General features: G+C 45.8%; 1 protein-coding gene across 1 annotated transcript in view; it reads left to right on the forward strand.

Annotated features, from left to right (window-relative positions):
* The window catches only part of LOC138473016 (disintegrin and metalloproteinase domain-containing protein 12-like), a 2,040,250-nt gene that overhangs the window by 2,000,367 nt on the left and 19,022 nt on the right, over positions 1–20,861 (forward strand). The window lies entirely within an intron of this gene.

Consider the following 20,861-nt stretch of genomic DNA (forward strand, 5'->3'; position numbering starts at 1 on the left):
ACCGGCAGCAGGGCACCTCTGGCAGGATGGTCAGCTGGGCGGTTCGGGTCAATTGGACTGGCACCTCAGACTGGATTTGGATTGGATTGGCCCTTCTGGTCACTGATTGACAATGTTAGCATATTGCTACATGATTTATATTCAGCAATACAAGAAATTATTTTCACTTATGCTACTAACCCACCTTCATGCATACCACAATGTATTTCCATATGCATACGAAACGCCTATTTATGAATTCATGTCTTTCATGTTATGTTGAATTAAAACCGTTTTTCTGTTGACAAATTGAATCATACTTCCTTTAACCATTGGTGATCTTTTATCCTTCATCTGAGCTAGCTAATATCTAGCTCTACGGCCAACAGTTAGGTGACCTCCCTATTCACGCCCATGACTAGGGTAGCCTTTGAATCTAACCCTCTCTTTGCTATTCCTTCTGGTCACTGGCCACGGTAGATTAGCGGGATTACGAGTTTTAGCAGGCAAGCATGAATGGTAGCAAGCCAGACTGGATCAGAATTATTCTTTCCTGAAGTTTAGGATGGTTCAAGATTTGGGCCTAGCTGAAGAAGTGTTCAGCAATTGCTGGGCCTTGGTTTTGCAAAGTATTCTGGATCAGGACAAGATGAAAAGTTCTGTGACAGGATGAAGAAGTCAGGAGCAGGACGTCACGCGGCAATCAGGATGGAGTCAGGAATCAGTGTCTGTGTGTGGTGAAGTTCCTATATTTATCATACCAAGTGACATCACAAAGTTTATGGTAGGGGCAGAATTCCAAACCGCACCCCATGGCTGTGATAGGTTAAAGGCACTTGCCTTTTTCTGGTTGGAAGTCAGAAAGAGCTGTCATATTTTATGACATGATTTGGGAACTCCCACATTGATTTGAACCACAATTTAACTTTCCCACAAATGCACATTTCTATAAGTATGCCCTCTAATAAAATCAGACACATACATTACATATTTTTGGGTTATCCTGACATCTAACTCCCATCTCACTGAGAGCTGTCTTTGTCGTTCTGTGGAATTTTGTCCATTTTAATCATAACGGTTTGGCCTAACAATTCCTAATTCAGTACATATCTGGGCAATTAACCCTAGCACATGGGTATACAATATTATATTTGCAGCATCAATAGTTCTGCCACAGTTATTCTTTTTGTGTAACTTTGGTCCCTTATGTAGTACAGGGTTCACTCACGTCTTCACAGAAAGAGCATAAAATTAGATCTACAACTACCAATTTTTAGATGTGTCCTCCTTCATGGGGCATAGTTAAAGGTTTTCCAAACTTAATCACAAATAGGCATTTTAAACAACAAATGTCTTTTAGCAGTTTTTCTCTTTGTAACTTTCCTTTCAACAGGCAACAGCTGTCACATTCCTTTGATCAGGGTGGGGGTCCAGAGGGAAGTTTCCTGCACCTCCCCTAAAGGGATCAGTGCTCAGCCTGCCATTGTCCTTGGCTGGGCCATAGACGAAAGACTGATGAGGTCTTTGTTCTAAATATGCAAGAACCTCCAGCATCAATTAAGCCTTCCAGCTAACAGGGGAGTTTCAACCTGAAGTGTGATCTTTCCCAGGCTGGGCACTGTCAACTTAGAATTAAATAGTTAACTCCAAACTGGGTTTTGACTTTAAGATTCACTTTAAGGTCTTTCATTTAAAACATATAAAAATGAACACAGTTTATAAGGGATTTGGACATTTAAAGAATTAGGGCTTTCAGAAAAACATGCTTTTAAACAGGTGATTTTGCACTTCTTCATGGAAAAAGCACATTTAAACGGAATCCTTTACATCAGAGTTTCCTCTGCAGCAACATTTTGTATTCAACACCAGTTCTTCATTTAAGTGCTGAGATTTGTTTGCGGTCTGGAAGTAAGTATCCAGCCTTTGCTTGGAGTTTTCTCTACACAGCTGAAATTGTTACATGTTTTGCCATTTTTAACTGTATTTTTCCCGTGGAACTGAAAGAAATGTTGCTGGTCTGCCTTTTTCATGAGATACATTTCTTAGCTGCTGTCAGTCAATGAGGCCCGGCTTCTCTGGCCACACTGGATGATCTGTAATGCTTTTACTCTCAATGATTCACTGAAAAATGAATGGATCTAGCACCAAAACAGCACTGTGAAGATTGCAAAAGCTGCATTTTAAAAGGCATTTTCGGTTTCTAGCCTAATTCTGTGGCCTTGCTTCATATTAACTGTAACAGCACCCACTGGCATTCTCCTGCAGTGAGAATTGTGTTTTCACCCCCTCTTTGACTGTGTGGCAGGGGTGTGCAGACTTTGGTGAGTGTGACCCATGCTCAGTTTTGTAGATTTTTGCGCAAACAGGGGTTAGCACATCCATTTTTGGCAGTTTCTTTTCCCATTGGTAATGGGGTGCAGTGGGGCATATCGTAATGTGTAAAAATATCCCACAGGCTTCCCCACACACGAAAATGGCATTATGTCACAATGAGGGAGTAGGTGACACAGGTCAAGCTACTGGACTGAAGATGGGTGAGAGGCCTAGCTTAGCCCACAGTGCCCATTACACCCTTTGTCGCTGCTCTTTTAGACTTATTACAGTGACCATTGCAATATAGGCTAACACACAGTGTGCCCTTTGAAGCGATAGGAAACCATGTATCTTTGTGAGTGGCAATTAACCTCTGAAGCCTTTATTTATTGTTTCCCCCATCTCTGGTGTGCCTAAAAGCAAACTAACTGCAACTATCCACTTTCTCCATGATGGGTGTAAAATCAAACCATACTGCTCATCCATAAACTTTTCTCCAAACCCAGTGTGTTGCAGGCTTCGTCTTGAACGCCATCCCCAAATGGAAGTGCATGGTAACATATGGCACTGAGCTTAAGCATATAAGCGATTTTATGTGCATCATGACCATAGCATTGATGTTGTAGAAGTTTGAACACTGAACTTGAAAGCAGGTGTAGCCAATATAACCCGTTCGAAATTCGTCGTTAATACTTTTTTTTTCTGAACCGTTGTGACCTAACACAGCCTATAATAGGCACGTACAAAATGGAACAAAAACAATATCCGTAGAGGCTGGCTCTGTGGAGCAATCTTGGGGGGAACAAATGTTGCCAATGTGACTGATGGGAGGTTTTTCTAAAGCTCTACAGGCTGCAAATCCCTTCGACTACCATACCTTTTCTTTAATTTTGTAAAATGATTGAGATTAAGAGTGGCTAGCCACACCCAAACAACTGCAAAATATTTGTGTATGCAGACTCAACTGACCTTAGTGAAATACTCTTTCAGGCTGATAGCTTCCCCATCTTAAAAGCTGTATTAAAGAGCATTGGTCTAAAGTGTGCCAAAATGAGGACATTATTTGAATTCCATCTCGTGATGGTGTTCTTCTGCAGTACGCTAGTGACTAATGATGGTATTCATTGGTACCCAACCAGATCCTCTAGGCCAACTATTCTCTCACCATGCATATATGCCAGATTTGTATGACCTATTGCATAGTAAATGTTAATGATGTTGTCTTTATGCTGCCAGAACAGGTAAATTCACCATACTAAAAAAATGGTGCATTAATATGAATGAAAACTGAATATGCACAGTAGTGTTTGTACTGGTGAAAAAGATTGATGGGAAACATTGAACCCAGATCTCTTGAGGACTCCAATGAAAGGGTTGTAACCTTTGGACCAACAATGCTCCGGCAATTATCTGTGCCTGAACACATAATGCGCCTGAATCTCCTCACATGTTAGGGTGATAGCTACCCCTCGCCACATGCAAATACAAAGAGAGCTTACTGGACTTTTTTGGTTTTCAGGCTGTGCATCAACATTTGTCCCAAATGCAAATGCCAACAATAAAGCATGGGGGAGAGGACAGATAAGCAGCACACATTAAATGTAGAGTTATTGCTAAATCCAAGCAAATTACAGGAGTCAAATGAGCCATAATAGGAAATCACCATCTGCTAGAGAGGTCTTTGTGAAACAAATCTGTTCATATACACGGACTCAGCTGCCCTCTGTGAAATGCTTTTCTTAAGCATATTTGTTACCCAAATAAATATTGGTTAAAAGAGAACTAGTTGACCAAACTAATGAAATGTCTACACATTTCTAATAATACGCTTCAAATGCCCTAATTTTAAAATACATTATTGAGTGTGCAGAAAAACATATCCTGCGCATTATTGTACTATTGTACATCTTCATAAAGGGTATGCATGGTATACCTTCCTAGGAAAAAAATGCACATCTCCAATGCTTGCCTGTGATCATCCTTTTAGTCTCCACGATTAACTTGTTGAGGCTACAAGTCATGTAATCATCACTTCAACTGTGCCTTTGTTATATGGCTGAGATCAAAAAATGAAAAAATGAGAGCATCAGTTACAAGTCTCAAATCCTACTCTGTTGGCTTCTCACCAGCTGCCATGCTGGAAATGCTGTTGGAGGGACAGGGCCTCCTCGTCCGTGTCCTGCCACTTCTCTGTTTGTGTTTTCTGTCTGTTTTTATTCACAGGAGTCCCTGGCAGCACAGCTATTCATTTTTACCTTTTGGTGAACAGCTCCCATGGGATACTCATGGGATACCCTTAGGGCATCCAGGGGCTGGGGTCTTTTAACCAAAGACCTGAGAATCCCTGGCTGTGTTCCCTTCCCCTGAATGATTGATTGGTGAAAGGACCATATATGCCTCTGGGGCTACCCCCTGACAGACTGGCTGGAGCCTTCCCAGGGGCTGCTTGTTTTGGGTACACCCTTGGGGTGGAGCCTACCTAAATGGAGTGGGTAGTCAATTTACATTCTGTGTTATGGATGTCTGCTTTTGGTTGTGTGACACAATGCATAAGTCGGCACTGCCTGAAATTGGAATTAATGTAGTGTAGTGCAGTGAAAGTCTGGGGAGTATCTCCAATCCACATCCTGTGTTGGGGGTTTCTGATGAATGACATGAATGCCTATGTGCCTTATTGGGTGCTGCTTGCATGAATACACCTGTGCGTGATTGGCTGACTGAACCTGTCTGAGCCTGAGTGAATGGGGAGTGTTTTGTATAGCATGGAGCCTACAGTCACCTCCTGGAAGAGGCTGAAACAAGAAACCTGAAGCAGAAGCTGAAGGCATCTTAAGCTTGGATCCTGGAGTCTGGCTGGAGGAAGAAGTCTGCAGGTGCAAATGTCCAAGCAATCCAACAGCTGCTGTGCTGACTCAAGGACTGCACCAGAAAGGAAGTGGATAAGCAACCTCTTCCCATAGCTACGAGGGGACATGGTACAAGTGCCTCTCTTCACCCGAAGTATCCTGGCAGCCAGTAGTGTGTGCCTGCCGTCCAGAGGAGGGATGTTCATGGGTCCAGAAGATTAGTGCTTGGACATCTTGAAGCCAAGAAGTTAATCATTGTCACCCGGGGTCTGGAGGCGTGTTCATGACTGCTGGAAGCCAGGTTTCTGATTATTGCCTAGAAGAGGGGGTATCCTGGCATAGTGCTGCGTGACACCTGAAGCTGCAAAAGTTCCAAATCATTGAAGAATTCTTCAAGGGGTATCCCTGCCATGACATCTATCTACTAGTCCATGCCAGAGAAGGTCCAAGGTCGCTGCCTACAGAGGAGTGTCTGCCAGCGGTTTTCCCAAGACCAAAATCTGAAGAAGACATCCTGAGGATGCAGACTTGGTGAGGGTCTGCAGTCCAGTCCAGTGGTCATGTCCAGGTTTCCAGAAGCCAATCTTAGGTCTGTGTTGAGGATGCAGTACCGGAGAACCAAATGTCAGTAAACCACGAAATCCTGAAACCCAACACCTACTTCTGCCACTGTACTCGTCCATATAAAAGTCATCCACAGCCACCAAGGGTCTTAACTTCTTCAGCCAAGCCTTGTCAAGGTCCACAGCAAGTTTATTCTTCGTGGGACATCCACAGACAGTGTAGCAACGCTGGGGTAGTGGCATCTGTAGAAAAAAAGGAAGTAGAGTATTTAGGAACATATTTTGACTGAGGTGCAACATACAAGGTAAAGTACACCTTAACTTTTCCTTACAGGTTGCCCAGGTGAGAGGATCCTCACACAATATTGCATTGTTTAGCATAAAGAAAACATCCTGCCTATGTTCTAATTATTATCTGCCTATCTACAATAATATCTATGAAGTTACCCATTGCTTTGTAATCTTATGCTTTTTAATAACTGTCAGCAGTTGGTGCATTTTACCAGAATGTAAGCATAATGTGGTACCACTTAGAGGTGTAAATATTTGCCATTATTAGGATAGTGTTGCCTGATGAGAGAAACCTGAAGGTGTCTCACCCGCTGGTCCCCAGATATCTGTCGTCTAGGTGACCGGCACATGACCATCGCTATTGGATCCAGTTCCTGGGAGTGGACCAGTGGGGGAGGATCACCTGGGCAAGGGGTCTTTGGGGAGTGGAAGTGGGACACTGAGGGTTGGGATGCTGTATCCCCTTCACTATAACACCTTTTGCCCATCCTACCTTGTAGGATATTTATAAGCTCAACCCCCCCTTTTCCCACATGAACACTTTCTTACACGGTAACAAACAATGGACTAACACCAGAGCCGTTTCCATGACATGTCCCAACACTCGGGTCAGGCAGAGTTAGGCAGTTAACAATAACCATGCGTACATGATGGCCCTTTACCTTCCCCACAGGGATGAAAGGTGGAGCACGAAAGCACACTTTGAGCAAGGCTGAAAGCACAAGGAGACAGCTACACCAAACCGGCAATACAAAGGGAGGAGAAAAGCAGTGAGCCCTGGAAGGACAATGAAGGGGGAATAGCCCTTGCCCTTTTCAACTCAGACATGCAAAGCCTCCGAAAGGGAAATCATAAGACCGGGAGTTACAATTGGCGTGCTGAGCAGCAGGTGTCAATGGTACATGGGGGCCTCCCGCATTGATAACGCAGACGGAGAGGCAAGCTTGTTACTGTGGTACTATCCTTGACTCCAGAGAACAAAGACAAAAACGGGTTCAGCACAGCCAATGAGTCAGAGGGAACAGATAGAAAACCGAACTGTGATAAGCCCAAGGTTGCAACTAGCAAGCACCATTTTTGAATGCAAGTGCAGAGGACCAGCTGCATGCCTCTGTAGGAGACCCTGCCCCATCACCTCCCATATGTTGGAGACCTGAGATTGTGCCGTGTTTGACACCAGCATTTGTGCCAATACTGCAGCGTGTGTTTGCAAGAAGATACCTGTTGAGAAAATCCTACTGAAGGTATCCCCTAAGTGATGACAACCTAATGCAGGAACTCCCTGAATGTATATGAGAAAGAGCTGAATGCACAAAGAATGCACAACGTCCTGAGACATTGACTAAAGGGAATATATAGCCCTTAAAGAAACTAATGACGAAGTAAAGAATTGAGTGAACTCTCAAATCTAAAAGAAGAAGATTACACGTGCAAGAAGTGCTGTAGAAAATCAACCATTCAATAAATGTACAGATGCTGAAACGCAAGTAGGCCAAGTCATCATAGAAGCTGGCTATGCGTAGTGAATAGAACGCAGACGAAGCGCCATTGTATAGAAGCTGGAAATCGGTATCATGAATTTAGTAAACAAGGACTCGTGAGGCAGGAAGGGAGTGCTGTGTCGCAGCAAGAATAAGCAGAATTGTGGAGCTGCAAGATGAGGCTGTCTGACCTGGAGGCAAGACTGAAGCAGCCATGGTCAGTTATCTATTCTGGAAATTAACTAACGTGCAAAGGATCAATCATCCCTTGTTAAGGTGCAAAGAAAGAACACCAAAAGTGCCAAGTTTAATTCATTTAAAGCATTTAAAAGCTGAAAAATGGACCAAATCGTGGACTATTGTCACGTGAGCCAAGGATGAAAATAGAATTCGAACTTGGAGTCCCAGAACAGGATAGTGAGTGCTCTCACTCCCATGCATTCAGAGACACAAGGATACTTTTCAAGGCCAAGTTCAAAGCCGATCTTCATGGCAGAAGGCATGGGCGATGAGAGATGCTGGGATTATTGAGTGGGGAGATAGTGTCATGCCCCATCTCCTTGCACCTGGATCTAGGCTTATGTGCTACTAAGTGAACCGAATGTTGCAGACTGGCACAAGCGTACCAACCAATTGTACTCCATATAACAAAGGAACTTATAGTTTGAAAACTAATGAGAAACTGTGTATCTAATGTTTCTGAAGATTACATGTTTTAGAGGCAGGCATATGTTGTCCACCTGACAGTGGGCAGCCAATCACAATCCTAGTCCTAATAGAAAAATATACTAGATGTTCCCCTTAGCCAATCCCACCTTTTGATAGGTTTTTCAGTATTGCCATATAGTATGACATCATCTCTGACTTATTTTTTATATAAAAGCTATGATTTATGTTAAGATCGATGAGAGAAACTGAGCGTACGTCCGTTGATGTTCATTGTAAACTCCCTGTTTTAGATAATTGTTAATAAAACATACGATGATTTGGATTAATTAATCTGTGTGACCCAATCCATTACATATGCATGTTGCTAAAGGGCCCTAAGCTCACAAGGAACTTACAAGAAGAACTTGTGTGTATGTTTGAACTTTAAAGAAAGCCCAGTTGAGGTCGAGGTGCAGAGGGGTCTGGTGCCACGTGGGCGCTCATTTGAAAAGCTCTGACCCGGGCCCTGTTTTTGAAACTACAAGAACCACAAGGCCCTAGGAAAGGGTGGCGTGAGGCGTCATAGTGGTCATACAAGGGTCATGTCAAATCCCTTGTACAAATCGAAAGTCTCTGACCCGTTGCCAGAGGAAAGTTAGTGGTAGGGAACACTACTTTCCACTATGATTGTGAACTGTGATAATTGGCAAATGTGAACCTGACAGAGGGATGCCGGAAGAAAGCTAGGAGAAAGAAACCCTGCTTTCTGATGAAGCTGAGCAATACATTAACTGTATTAGGAATACATGAACTGTTTTGAAGAAAGGCCGTAGTGAACCCGATGGAGAGAGGCCCATTTTTGCAAGGAGGATCTGAGGCGGTGGAGGGAGATCCTAGGGGCAAAGAGCAATCGCCCAAGGTGCAAGATCACTGACAGAACTTTCGTTTGTTTGTTACTTTAAATCAGAAACCCTTCTAAGGCAAGAGACTTTTGCATGAGAGAATTAGGCTCTAAAGGGGTTTTGAGATCATTGAACTGAACTGTGAACCTCATACTGTCCAGGCCCAGGAGTGTGCTGTGCTCGAGAGTCCCGCCTTGTCTCGTGCTTCAAACTTGGGGAAGGGAGACCCAGCCATAACATCCTGACTTAACATTTTGTGAATACTTCTTTCTTTTCTGGTGAACATTATCCCACACTCTTTTTGTAATTTAGTAGTCAGAATTGGCAATCGTTTTTTTTTTTAGTATAGGCCCTTTTTATTTGACAAGATGCCACTAGGACTGCCTTATGATTATTTGATGGTCATAACTTGCTCCCATCTTAGATTTATGTTTGGATTAGGGGTTTATCTCACCCAGTATAAAGTTCAGTAAAACACCCTTGAACTGTGATAACTTGTGTCTGTCTTTACTGTTGCCACCATGAGTTCCTTACACTGAGTACAAAGTGTATAATTGATTGCTCTAATATATTCACCTGACCCTTATTTTATATAAAAAATATGGTGTTGGCACATCACATACTGTGTAGACATTCCTTTGTGGGGGCTTGGGGATTCACTGTACCTAAGAACCTGTCTTCATCGCGGCCCTTGAGTTTCAGCCTTGGTTGCTTGTCCATTGCTACCATTAGAGGACCTTATTGGGGGTGCTCTGTGCCTCTACCCCAACTATGTAGTGGGCAGAAGTACAGCTACCCCCCTCCAGTCTTTACACTGGTGGCAGAGCGGTGGGGCCTCTGGTTTTAGGGCTCAGTGTTTAACCTTGCTACAACAAAATCTCCACACAGTTGGTAATTTACGGTTTAGTGGTATATACTAATGACATCACTACAAACAATGGAACCTATTGCAAATGTTAAATTGACTAGAATGAGCTTAGAAGATCTAAAGAGTGCTTGTGACGAGAGTGAATTGGACTTTGAGGATAATTCTAGGGCAGAGTGCATGGCTGCTCTTGTGAATTACCAGAATTATTGTGATACTCTTGATGAAGGTGGGAGGGGAGATTCTGATGGGGACCTTGTCCTTAGGGTTATTGCAGGTTCTACTGCTGGGATTGACACCCCTCCAGCTACTTCTATTCCTAAACTCAGCATTGCTCTTCAAGCAGATGCCTTGATACTTGAGATTCTAAAATTGGAGCTACAAAAAGGAAAGTTAATCTTTCAGTATGAAAAGTTGGAAAAATAAGCTGAGTTGAAAAGGGAGGAACTGGCACAACAAGTAATACTCAAAGACAGAGACACCGGGCATCAACGACTCCAACTGGAGAAAACTAAGGTGGATACTTCTGCTAGACCAGTTGAGTGTGTCAGGTATCCTGCTACCAGATTTATGAAAGATTTTTTTGGTGTATATGTGGAGAGTCCGGATATTCTACAATGGCTAGAGGCATTTCAGATGGCTTGTGATATCTATGATGTTGGCTATAGGGATTGGGCTCAGTGTTAATTGAGTCAAGTACCTCACACTAGTTATGACTGTATTCTGAAGCTGAATGTGGAGGAAAGAGGCCAGTATGAGTGTATGAAAGTTTCTTTGATTGACAAACTTGGGGTGAATTGATGGATTCAAGGTGAAAACCTTTGTTTATCTAACCTCTTATTTTTTTAGGATCACCCACAGGTTGTCCCCTTAGGATCCCTGTGGGAAGGACAAGGACAAAGAAAAGGGGACCACTCAGAAACCTGAGGAGTACAAAATGCATCCATAGTCGCATAAACCAAAACCTCCCTCTCCTAAGTTCCAAATATCTATTGGGGATACGTCTAATGGGAGTGAGAGTATGAGTAGTGGCCCTCTGGCTGTAAAACAGACTCCCAGTGATCCTAATTCAGTTCTTCACATACCTGGGGATGTGAGGCCAAGGATCACAGGAAGAGTGACCCCAAGTGTAAATGTAAGGCACATGGAGTCTAGGCTGTCAGCCTGACCAACCATAGCACTAGGCCTGAGGTGGAGGCCACTGTCCTCACTTCCTCTCCAAGAATCACCTTTAGTGCTCCTGCAGAGATTCCCTTAGTTTGCCTTGGGGCCTGGGATCAGTACTTACAAGTACTGAATGCTATCCCACTGAATGCCCATTGAAGTTTGAGAAGTGTCCTCATTGATGGTTTTCAGGCTGTCAATCAACATTTGTCGCCTGTCCAAATGCAAAGGGTGACAAAAAAGCATAGGGGAGAGGATGTATAAGCAGTGGCTAGCCACACATTTAATGTAGAAGTTATTGCTAAATCCAAGCAAATTGCAAGAATCAAGTGAGCCATAATAGGAAATCACCATCTGCTAGAGAGGTCTTTGTGGAACAAATCTGTTCATGCACACGGACTCGCTGTCCTCTGTGAAATGCTTCATTTCAGCATATGTGTTGCCCAAATAAATATTGGTTAAAAGAGCACTAAGTGACCAAACTAATGAAATGTCTACCCAGTTCTAATAATACACTTAAAATCCTCAAATTTCTTATGTATTATTAATGAGTGTGCAGAGAAAAACATATCCTGCTCATTTTGAACAGTACATTTTAATATAGGGTAGAAACTTTCGATGTCCTTTGTGTATGGGAATGTGGAAGTATGCATGCTCCAGATCCAGCGACGACAGGAAGTCCCCTTCTTCCAGCAGTCCCAGCATGTGCTGAAGGGTGACCATCCGGAATGTTGGGGATTTTATATATTTGTTGAGGCGGCGGAGTTCTAGGATAGGCTGCCAGCCGCCGGTCTTCTTTTCGACGAGAAAGTACCGTGAGTATACTCCAGAGCCCAGGAGTCTCTTCTGGACGAGCTCTATCGCGCCCTTTGCCAGCATCGCTTGTACCTCCAGAAGTAGTTGTGGGATGTGCTCTTCTTTCCTGGCCACTGGTGGAAAGTGTGGGCACATCCTTTGGAACGCCAGAGTGTGCCCGTGGGCCAGGGCATCCAGCACCCACGGTGGAGATGGATTTCCATTCGCTGACGATTTTCGTCAGCCGGCCTCCCACCGGGGTGCTCGGGTGGGGGCCCGATGTCATGGCCGGTTCAGTCCTGCTTCGTCGAGGCCTTGCCACCTTGGGCCCCTTGACGACGACGACGACGATGTAACCGGCCTTGTTGCGGCCTCTGTAAGCTTCCTGCGATGAAAAGCGGGCCGCCTGACGGTACGATGAAGAGCTGCCATCGAATCCTTTGGAGGCACCTTGAGACTTGCTCCCGGAGGTCCGAAAGGATGGCCGTCGCTGAGGTAGCGTGCTCGAGGCATGGGCCACCTCGGTGTCTGCCTTGAGGGCCTTCAGTGACTCATCCACTGCCTTGCCGAACAGGTTGTTCCCGTCGAAGGGCATGTCCAGTACATCCTGATGGAATTCGGTGGCTCTGAGCCAACCGCACCAGCGAAGACAACCGTCATTGCCCATCTGGCGAAAAACCGGTGTCTGCGATGTCTGTGGCTACTGTGATGGCTTGGTCCGACGCCACCTTGCCCTCTTGCAGGATTTCAAGGGCTTGCGCCCTCTTGTCATCTGGAAGGATGTCCAGGAGGGGTGCAATTTTGAACCATGGCTCCCTATCGTAGCGGGCCACGATAGTGAGAGCGTTGGCTGCCTTGACGGTCGTCACTGCCGTCGAGATGACCCGATATCCCAGGGCATCTAGCTTCTTCCCCTCACTGTCCGGCGGAGAAGTGGAAGTCGATGCTGTTGCCCCTGCCAATTTCTTCTTGGCCGCCGTGGAGACCACTGAGTCCAGGGAAGGCTGTGCCCCGAGGCACATAGGAGCAGAGTATGGGACCCGGTACTTCTTCTCATACTGGTCTCTCTTCGCAGGGTCTGTGGACGGGTTCTTCAGAAGGGACAGCCCTTCGTCCCAGATGTCGTGCAACAGCAGGACTGAGAGGATGGTCTTCCTCTTAGCCACTTGTTGTTGTTAAAGGAATCCGTCCTTCTTTTGTTCTTTGGGGCATAGCTGGAAAAGCTCTGAGGCCCTGGAGATCATGGTGGGAAAGGAGCCAATTTTGTCAGGAGGGGAAGCCCGGGGAGGGGACGATGGGGATAACTGTTCCATCGTCGCCACCGTCGTCCGTCCATGTCGTCGCTGTCTCCGTCTCATCGCTCGGCGGAGGGGATGGAGGTGAAGGATAGAAGGGTGGGGAAGGATGGACTCACCTCCGATTGGCTGGAGGACTCCCCGACAGTCCAGGTGCCGCTGGATCATCTGCCGGAGGTAAGGCCAACCTTGTCCTTATCTCTGTGCACAAGGTCTGGATTGCCAGCAAAATGTCATCTGACCTATCCATCGGCGGTGGCATTGGTTGCAATGGCAGCGATGGCAGAGGCGTGGTGTTCGGTTCCTCGTCGATTTGCCATTCTTCATTGGCGATCCACCCTCGCTCTCCACATCTGCCTCATCTGGATCTTTCCCATAGGCCCTGACCTCGACGAACCTCTTGTTGAGGAATGACTTGAGGCTCGTCCTCGGAGGAGGTAACTAAGTCTGTTAGGTCTATCGGACCCCCTTCCTTCTCGGCCCGGGGTTTCACGGGAGTCTTTTCGATGAGCTGGAAAGACAATTCCCTCTGGGATGGCAGGGAGACTCTAGGCCTGGAGGTTATCTCCACTGGGGTCGTCTCTGCGGGCTTCGCCAGGGCCGTCATGACTCCCTCAATCAAGGCCTTAGCCGGGTGAATCGGGGCCTTCATGACCTTATGCGCGTCTGAGGCCTTCACCGTGGGGGGAGGGTCACCGCCTCGCTCCCCCTTGGCTTTCTCCGTCGGGGCCGACCGGGGCTTCTCCCGAAGCTTACCCGGGTTGTCCAACTACCTCTTCGAGCCAGATCGTTGGCTCGTGGTTGACGGTGTCAACGATGTTTTGCCCAGCCTGGCAGCCGAGGAGCCCGAACCAACGGAGCTGCTGGTGCCCGCGGACTCACGGTGCTTTGCCTTTTGTTGGGCCCCCGTCGCCGGAGCGCCCTCAAAGGTCTTAGAAGACCGGTCAGACTTCTTCTTCTCACCTGCTGCTGGGCTCTTCACCTCCAGCCAGTTAGCAAGTCATGTACGACAGTCCGTCATGGTCCGGATGGACATGTTCTTGCAGAACGCACAGTCCTCCTCCACGTGGGACTTGTCGGCAGGCAGTAGAGGCACCTGGAGTGCTCATCCTCCTTGAAGATGTTCAGTAATCCACATCCTGGGCAGATCCTAAACAGCTTGGAGCCAACAGGCGTCGAGTCTCCTTTGTCTTGGGCTATGTCCACGCAGGGTAGGTCATAAAGATCTTCCGGAACCCTCCAAGAAGTGAAATTCAACAGAATTTCACCACTGAGGGACGTAGAGATTTCCGAAATGGGTCCCCGTTATTCAGAGGCTGAATCGGTGGAGCTTGAGGCTCGATTTGACTGAAAAAATAAGAGTAAACTCTTTGAAAAAATGCAACACGCAGTAAAAGCTCAAGAGCTAAGCACGAGGACTCCCAACATTTGTACGTGCGGTAAATATCTGAAGATGGCTGCTAGAGGAGGTGCTTAGGTAGTGGGCAGTCATTGGCTGGGGGCAGTATGACCCAGAGACCGGTGATTGGTTATTAGTAGAAAGACAGTTCAGAAACTAAACTGAAACTGATTTTTTCTTTCCCGAGGATTCCCTGCCTGACGACAGAAATATTCATGAGCATGTGAATCCATGCCAGACTCATGCTGGAGAACAACAGTTACAGGTAAGTAACTTGTTCCTTTTTTATGCATGAAGAATGTGGAGAGGCAATGGACCAGGATAGCGAACCTAATAGGGTCTCTGGACGAATCTGAACTAAGTGGAAGGGGGAAAATCAGAAACTAGGGGACCCCAGCACATTCATCCATGTGCTTATTTTGGGGAGCCTCCCCGGACATTGTGTATTATTGGCATGTCGCCACAGGGTTCCTAGGGCTACCTGAAGCAGTAGGTCAGTTTAGCCTAAATGGTCCACAAACAAACCACGAGAACAAGCCCTGTTCATGGAACGAAAAAGGAGCAGTTTCAGTAACCCAGACACAGAGCTAGCATACTGAAGCTTGGTGCTACACAGATGCCAAAGGACTTCCTGCTGACTTCAAAATGGCTGGTGGGGCTTTTAGAGCCTAAAGCTAAACTTAACCAACAGCTGCAGGTACTCCCAATTAGCAAAAGCATTTAAAAGCCTGCCCATCAAAGGTGAGAAAGATGGAGGGTCAATAGGACATGATGGAGGAAGGACAAATGAGCCGAAAGCTGCACAGTGAGCTAGAAGCTATAACCCCAGAAGCACAATCCGAGCTGCACAGCGGTTAGGGTGCTTCATCCTTGGAGGAAGAGCGAGTTGGGAACTATATCCTTGGGGGCTCAATGAGAGTGATCCATAGTGAGCTGGGCCTTATATCCCTGGATGCAGAGCCCTATATTGATGAATGAATTGTGTGAAATTTAGGAGGCTGAGTGTGCCGGGTGCTTTATATAACTGGATGCAGTCTGTGGAGCGTGTTAGTGCCATCGCTGTAGATCAGGGTTGTCTAACTCCAGGCCTTGAAGGCCAAATTTCTTGCATGTTTCCAGGATAACCCTCATTAATATTCATGAGACAAAATGTGCATTCTTCTAGAATACTCGTATACAAATGTATCTTTTGAATATTAATAAGGGGTATCCTGAAAACCTGTCAGGATTCAGGCCCTCGAGGCCTGGAGTTGTACAGTCCTGCTTTTGATGCATAGCCTGCTGGGCGGCATACTCGTGAGACTGAGAAGCAAATCGAGAAGTGTGCGAGGCGCTGCAAACCTGAGATGGATAGGGTTGGAGGAGTACAGCCCTGGCATTACCAATGTCCCACATGTCCAGTAAAGAGTTTATTCTAAGCCATCCTGTCTAGGGCAATGCATATCTGTAGAAGGAGAGCCCTGAGGTCCAGTGTTTTTTGGGATGACCACAATGTGTTAAATAGAACAGGTGAGTTTTGCAGCCTTACGAAAAGCCAGCAAGGAGGGATGGACGTGGATATAGAGTTGAAGACTAGCGGGATGAGGCTGAAAAGGCTTGAGAAGAGTGATGGACGCAGGGAATTGTTAATCTAAGGGTATCTGCGCTTGAGGTCCACCTGAGACCATATGATAGTAGCTAGATAGCAACGTGGTCCTTATACAACTGGCTTGTATTCAATGCAGCACATCTTAAAGCGAGCGGGTGAGGGATTTGGGAGCCAATATGCCCTGATGCCCGGGCGTTGCCGGCGCTATATAAGATTACATACATACAATAGGCAGCAGTGCCATATTTCTTAGCTTTCTTGAGCATCATATTTTTCAAACATATGAGCAGATGTTCTAACATGGTCTTTACTTGTTCGTGAAGTGCCTGCTGAACACATCTGACCCAGAATCCAACTGTAAGGCAAAGGCCGCAGGGAACGCTTATCTCTCAGCGATCAGTGCAAGGAGGAGAGGAGGAGCGGAGCAGGCGGGGGCATTACTGAACTGCAGCCATGCTTCATGTCGCCTGCTCTGGCGTCCTCTTTTATCTCCCAGAATTCGGAATATCTCATACTCGCCCTGCGCGCGCACGATACTTTGAAGCGCCAACCCTAAGGTCATACACGTGTCATCAATAAAACATCTTCGCCCCAAGAGGGAATAAATGAAATGTTGAAGATGCAAGGCGAAGATTTGGCAGTCAGCGAGGCACATCTGAGAGCATCAGAGAGGCCGTTCTACCAGCAGCAGATTTAAAATAAGATGACAAGTTCAAAATTAATTATGTGTCAAAGTCAAAATGATATTCACTTTCTAAACAAACTGCTTTTCGGCTGCCCTGTAGTGGTGGCTGACACCCGGTGCTGGAGTCCCCTCGAGGGTGCGTAGCATTGCCTGCCCGCAGAGTGTCATGTGGTGTGGCGGGGCTCTCGGTGGCATACACATACACCGACCAGTCGGCTCGACCTGAAATCGAGGGCTCTGGCCTGATCAAAAATAATCACTGACGTAACGAAACCTTTATATTTTTTTATTGTGACATAGTTTGCAAAAACCGTTTCACACGTTAAAAATCAAATGTACTCTCTTTTGCAAAATACGTATTATAGTACAAAAAATACATTTCAAAGAGACATAATTGCCTAATCCATTAAAACATTTCATTACTTAAAAAAGAAATACAAACAGATATGGGAGGACAAAAAAGAAAAAACACAATTCCTCACCCATCTCAAATGTCCTTTATATATGCAATCTACACCTCCAACCGATTCATCAGACATCATTTTCCACAAAGGTGTGACCACGAACACTATTGACATTTGATTTCCCATCATAATTCCTTCCCAAAAGGTATCCCAAAATGTTTCCAGATGGATGAAGTCACGCCTTGAGAGCATCACAGTGCGCAATGCAGGGGGCCGCAGGACGCCCCAAGGAGATTGGCTTTCAGATTCTGTGGACACCAGTTACCACACGCATGACCCCTTATTCACAAATGACACCTGCCTGCAGAAAGTGGGCGGGACTGCATCCTCAAATGCCTCTCAGCATGGCCCCTCGTGCGTACGTATGAGTACCTTATGCACCCAACCCGTTGCTATGGATTGGCCCGCTTCTATACATGGCAGGCACACCCGTGTGTTCAAGTGACAGGCCTTCAAGGGCTGTGCATGCGTGTTACCATTCAGGGTACTACAAGGCAGGCAGCTTTCTGAAAGACCCCATCTCCTGATAAAAACGAATGGATGAATGCATTAAAGATGATACTCTGTAGTGTAATACACTCTTGCTTCATTAGGGCTGAATGACAGGAAGCATGGTGTGTTTTCAGTTCTTTTCTGCTGATCCGGCTGCTTGCGTTGGGGCAAGCAGTCCATACTAGGGGAGCTTACACTACGAAACTGCATTCGCTTTTGCACTTCCTGTTCTGGGGACCTAGAATATTTGCTATCTGGGGGAGCAGCTGGACAGCCCAGGGGGTCATTGTTTGATGTGACATGTGGAAGGACATACATTTAAAAATGAGCTATTGATACATGCTGGGATCCATGTGCAGCGCCCATGTCCCCCCAAGCCGTTCAGGTTGAGAAAAGTATATTAAATGCACATGGGAATAAATGTGTGCCAGCTGTACGGGCTAGCGGTGTGTGAAATGTGCAGAGACAACGTAACGTGTGGTGCCAAGGCGCAGTGGATTATGGACCTTGAATAAACCTGGATGTAGGGGGTATGCATGTGTTTGTTAGCACAATATAGCGACAAGAATGACCCACGTAGCATCCAGCCCCAGTTGCGCTGCAAGAAATACTGGAGCGCTGCCATATTAAGAGTGAGGCCTAGTTTGCCACAGACCACAGTAAAAGCTGCAGCGCCTCATGGCCATGAGTCCCAAGACACTTCTCCCATCCCCTTTCCCAGCAAGAGACAGGGAGGCCTTCAGGCCCGATCGATAAACCTTAATCATATATTGTTGCAAGCCTGCGAAACCAGAAAGGAATGCGATTGGGCGAGCACAGGGAAGGCTGCAGCTGGCTCAAGGACAAACCCATGGGAGTCGGGCGGAGGTCTTGAGGTGGCAAAACAACCCATCTTAGATTTAGGGCACTAACGCCTCCCAATACAATGGTCATCCTATTTGAACTGCCAGATGCTCACAAACAGAACTCCTAAATCTCTCACAATTTGATTGATCAGTGTGTTCCTGGGGAAGCCCAGGTGAAGTCCTGGGGAGGGGCAGCTGTCAAGGAGGGATGATTTAGCACAATGTCTTATGATTTGTACTACGAGGTGCAAGGGGTAGGGCCGAAAAATTCAGTTCTGCGCGGGGGAGGCGTAGCGGGGGATCCTGCGTTTCTGGGATCACAAGAAGCTATTCTATATTCCAGAAGGCTAATTTGACCTCCAAAGTATCCACTGAGCTCATGTTGACCACCAGGTACGCATCACCTGATTTGGCCCATGGGGAGGGTAACATTCCCAAATGCCCGCCAATCATTTATTCGGGACTCAAAGTAGCGGGGCAGAAGACCATGTCCTGGTGGGCATGCAGTAGATTACCTGCAGTTAATCACTCGAGTTAATATAGAGGATTGGTAGTATGTACATGTGGGGAATGAATACTGAATACTGTATACTGTTTGCGTCACAAATGACAATACTGTCTCTTAAAATGCTATGTTTGCTTTGAACAGCCAGAGATTTTTGTATACAAAAGAAACCTTGTTATCCTTGCAAGAGGTGCACCAAGCCTTTTTCCTCAGAGGATTGTTTTTTATTGTCTGGTTGTCCGGTGGTCTGGCCTTACATATGACAGTTGGTAAATCAAGCGTTTCGAGCTAGAAAAGCCCTCTTTTTTAGGGGGCTGCTGCGTGGCTAAGGACAAAATGCAAATGTGTATAAACAGGAAGGCCACTAAATACAGCTACCCGCCTACACATGTGCTAGGTGTGACTACTTGCACCAAGTGTTAACAAATCATGTTGGTCTATAGATCCAAACAGGAAAAAGGGATAGAGATAAACATATTTTAATTAGTACATAAGAAATCTCGACATGTTAAAAAAACAACAATGCATTTGGTTTACACAAAACATAAAAACATGTTTTGAGAATCAGCGTTTTTCCTAACCGGGAAGACAACAACTGCAAACATCATTTTTAAACAGTGTTGTGGGGTTAGTACAAGTGTGATATTGACAATTCATATATCCTCAATAGTTGTTATTATTTGTCCTTGACTCTGTCGACACATAGAAATGTGTTTCTGGGTACCAGCGGATGTTGTTAGAAAGAAACACTCTCTAGCTGACGTTAGATTGCTATGAGACGTGTGCTGGACCCGTCTTCAGGACAATATATTGTGAGGCCACAGGATAAATCTCAGGGGCACAGTGATAATGCTAAAAACCAAAAACACAAAAAAAGTGTTGATGGTACCTTAAAAGCTGAGTGAAAATCTCTATAGGTATACACGTGCAACTGTTAGCACTAACCTTGCAATTGCTTTGTAGCTGTGTGTGGCATCGGATTTGGTGACCATGTAGACCGAATTCGATGGCAGTAACTTTGGTAACGCACAGTTAGAATGACTGAAATGAAGAAATAGATTTTAGCTGTTTGTTGAACAACATGTTTTGTATTTTAATTATTAAATTATGTGCGAAAAACTGCACAAACCCTAAGTGAGCAGCTTAGGCCATTGAATTTTAATTCTTCGAGGGCTATCCGTTTATTTTAGTGATAGTCCTACGATTAGGGAATTGAAAAGGCCTACGTATTGACATGCAGAGTTTTACAAACGTGCTGGTAACGATTATTACCTTCATGCCCAGGCGGGAGTGTGCCTGTTCGTTGGTGTCAATCGACACAGTGTTGGCCGAAATGGTGCAGCTAATACGGAGTGCGCCACGTGGCTGTTTCTTTAAAGAGAAAAGGAAAAGCCGGTAAATCACTTGAAGCGCTGGTGTGAGGCCTGCTGAAAGCGTGAATATTCTGTCCTCTTACCTATTCGGAAACCGGAATGAAATGCCGGAGGATTGCAGACTGTCACAGTGCCGAGCGCTGAATGAAACACTGGGAGATACGGATCGGATGAGGCCATATTTGAATGCCTGAAAACTAGACCGTGAGTGTACTACCAGAATGGATCACGTTGGACGCCATCTTGGATGGACAAATGGCGGATACTGACGGAACTAAGTAGTTCCAATACAATTGGAAATAATAGTCATGCACATGGATCCCTCTGTGGGGGTGGACTGCATAATTTATTTTTAGCAAACTGGACGA

The sequence above is a fragment of the Ambystoma mexicanum genome, chromosome 8 (genome assembly GCF_040938575.1).
Source record: "Ambystoma mexicanum isolate Mex_15411 chromosome 8, UKY_AmexF1_1, whole genome shotgun sequence".
In the NCBI taxonomy this organism is placed as follows: Eukaryota; Metazoa; Chordata; class Amphibia; order Caudata; family Ambystomatidae; genus Ambystoma; species Ambystoma mexicanum.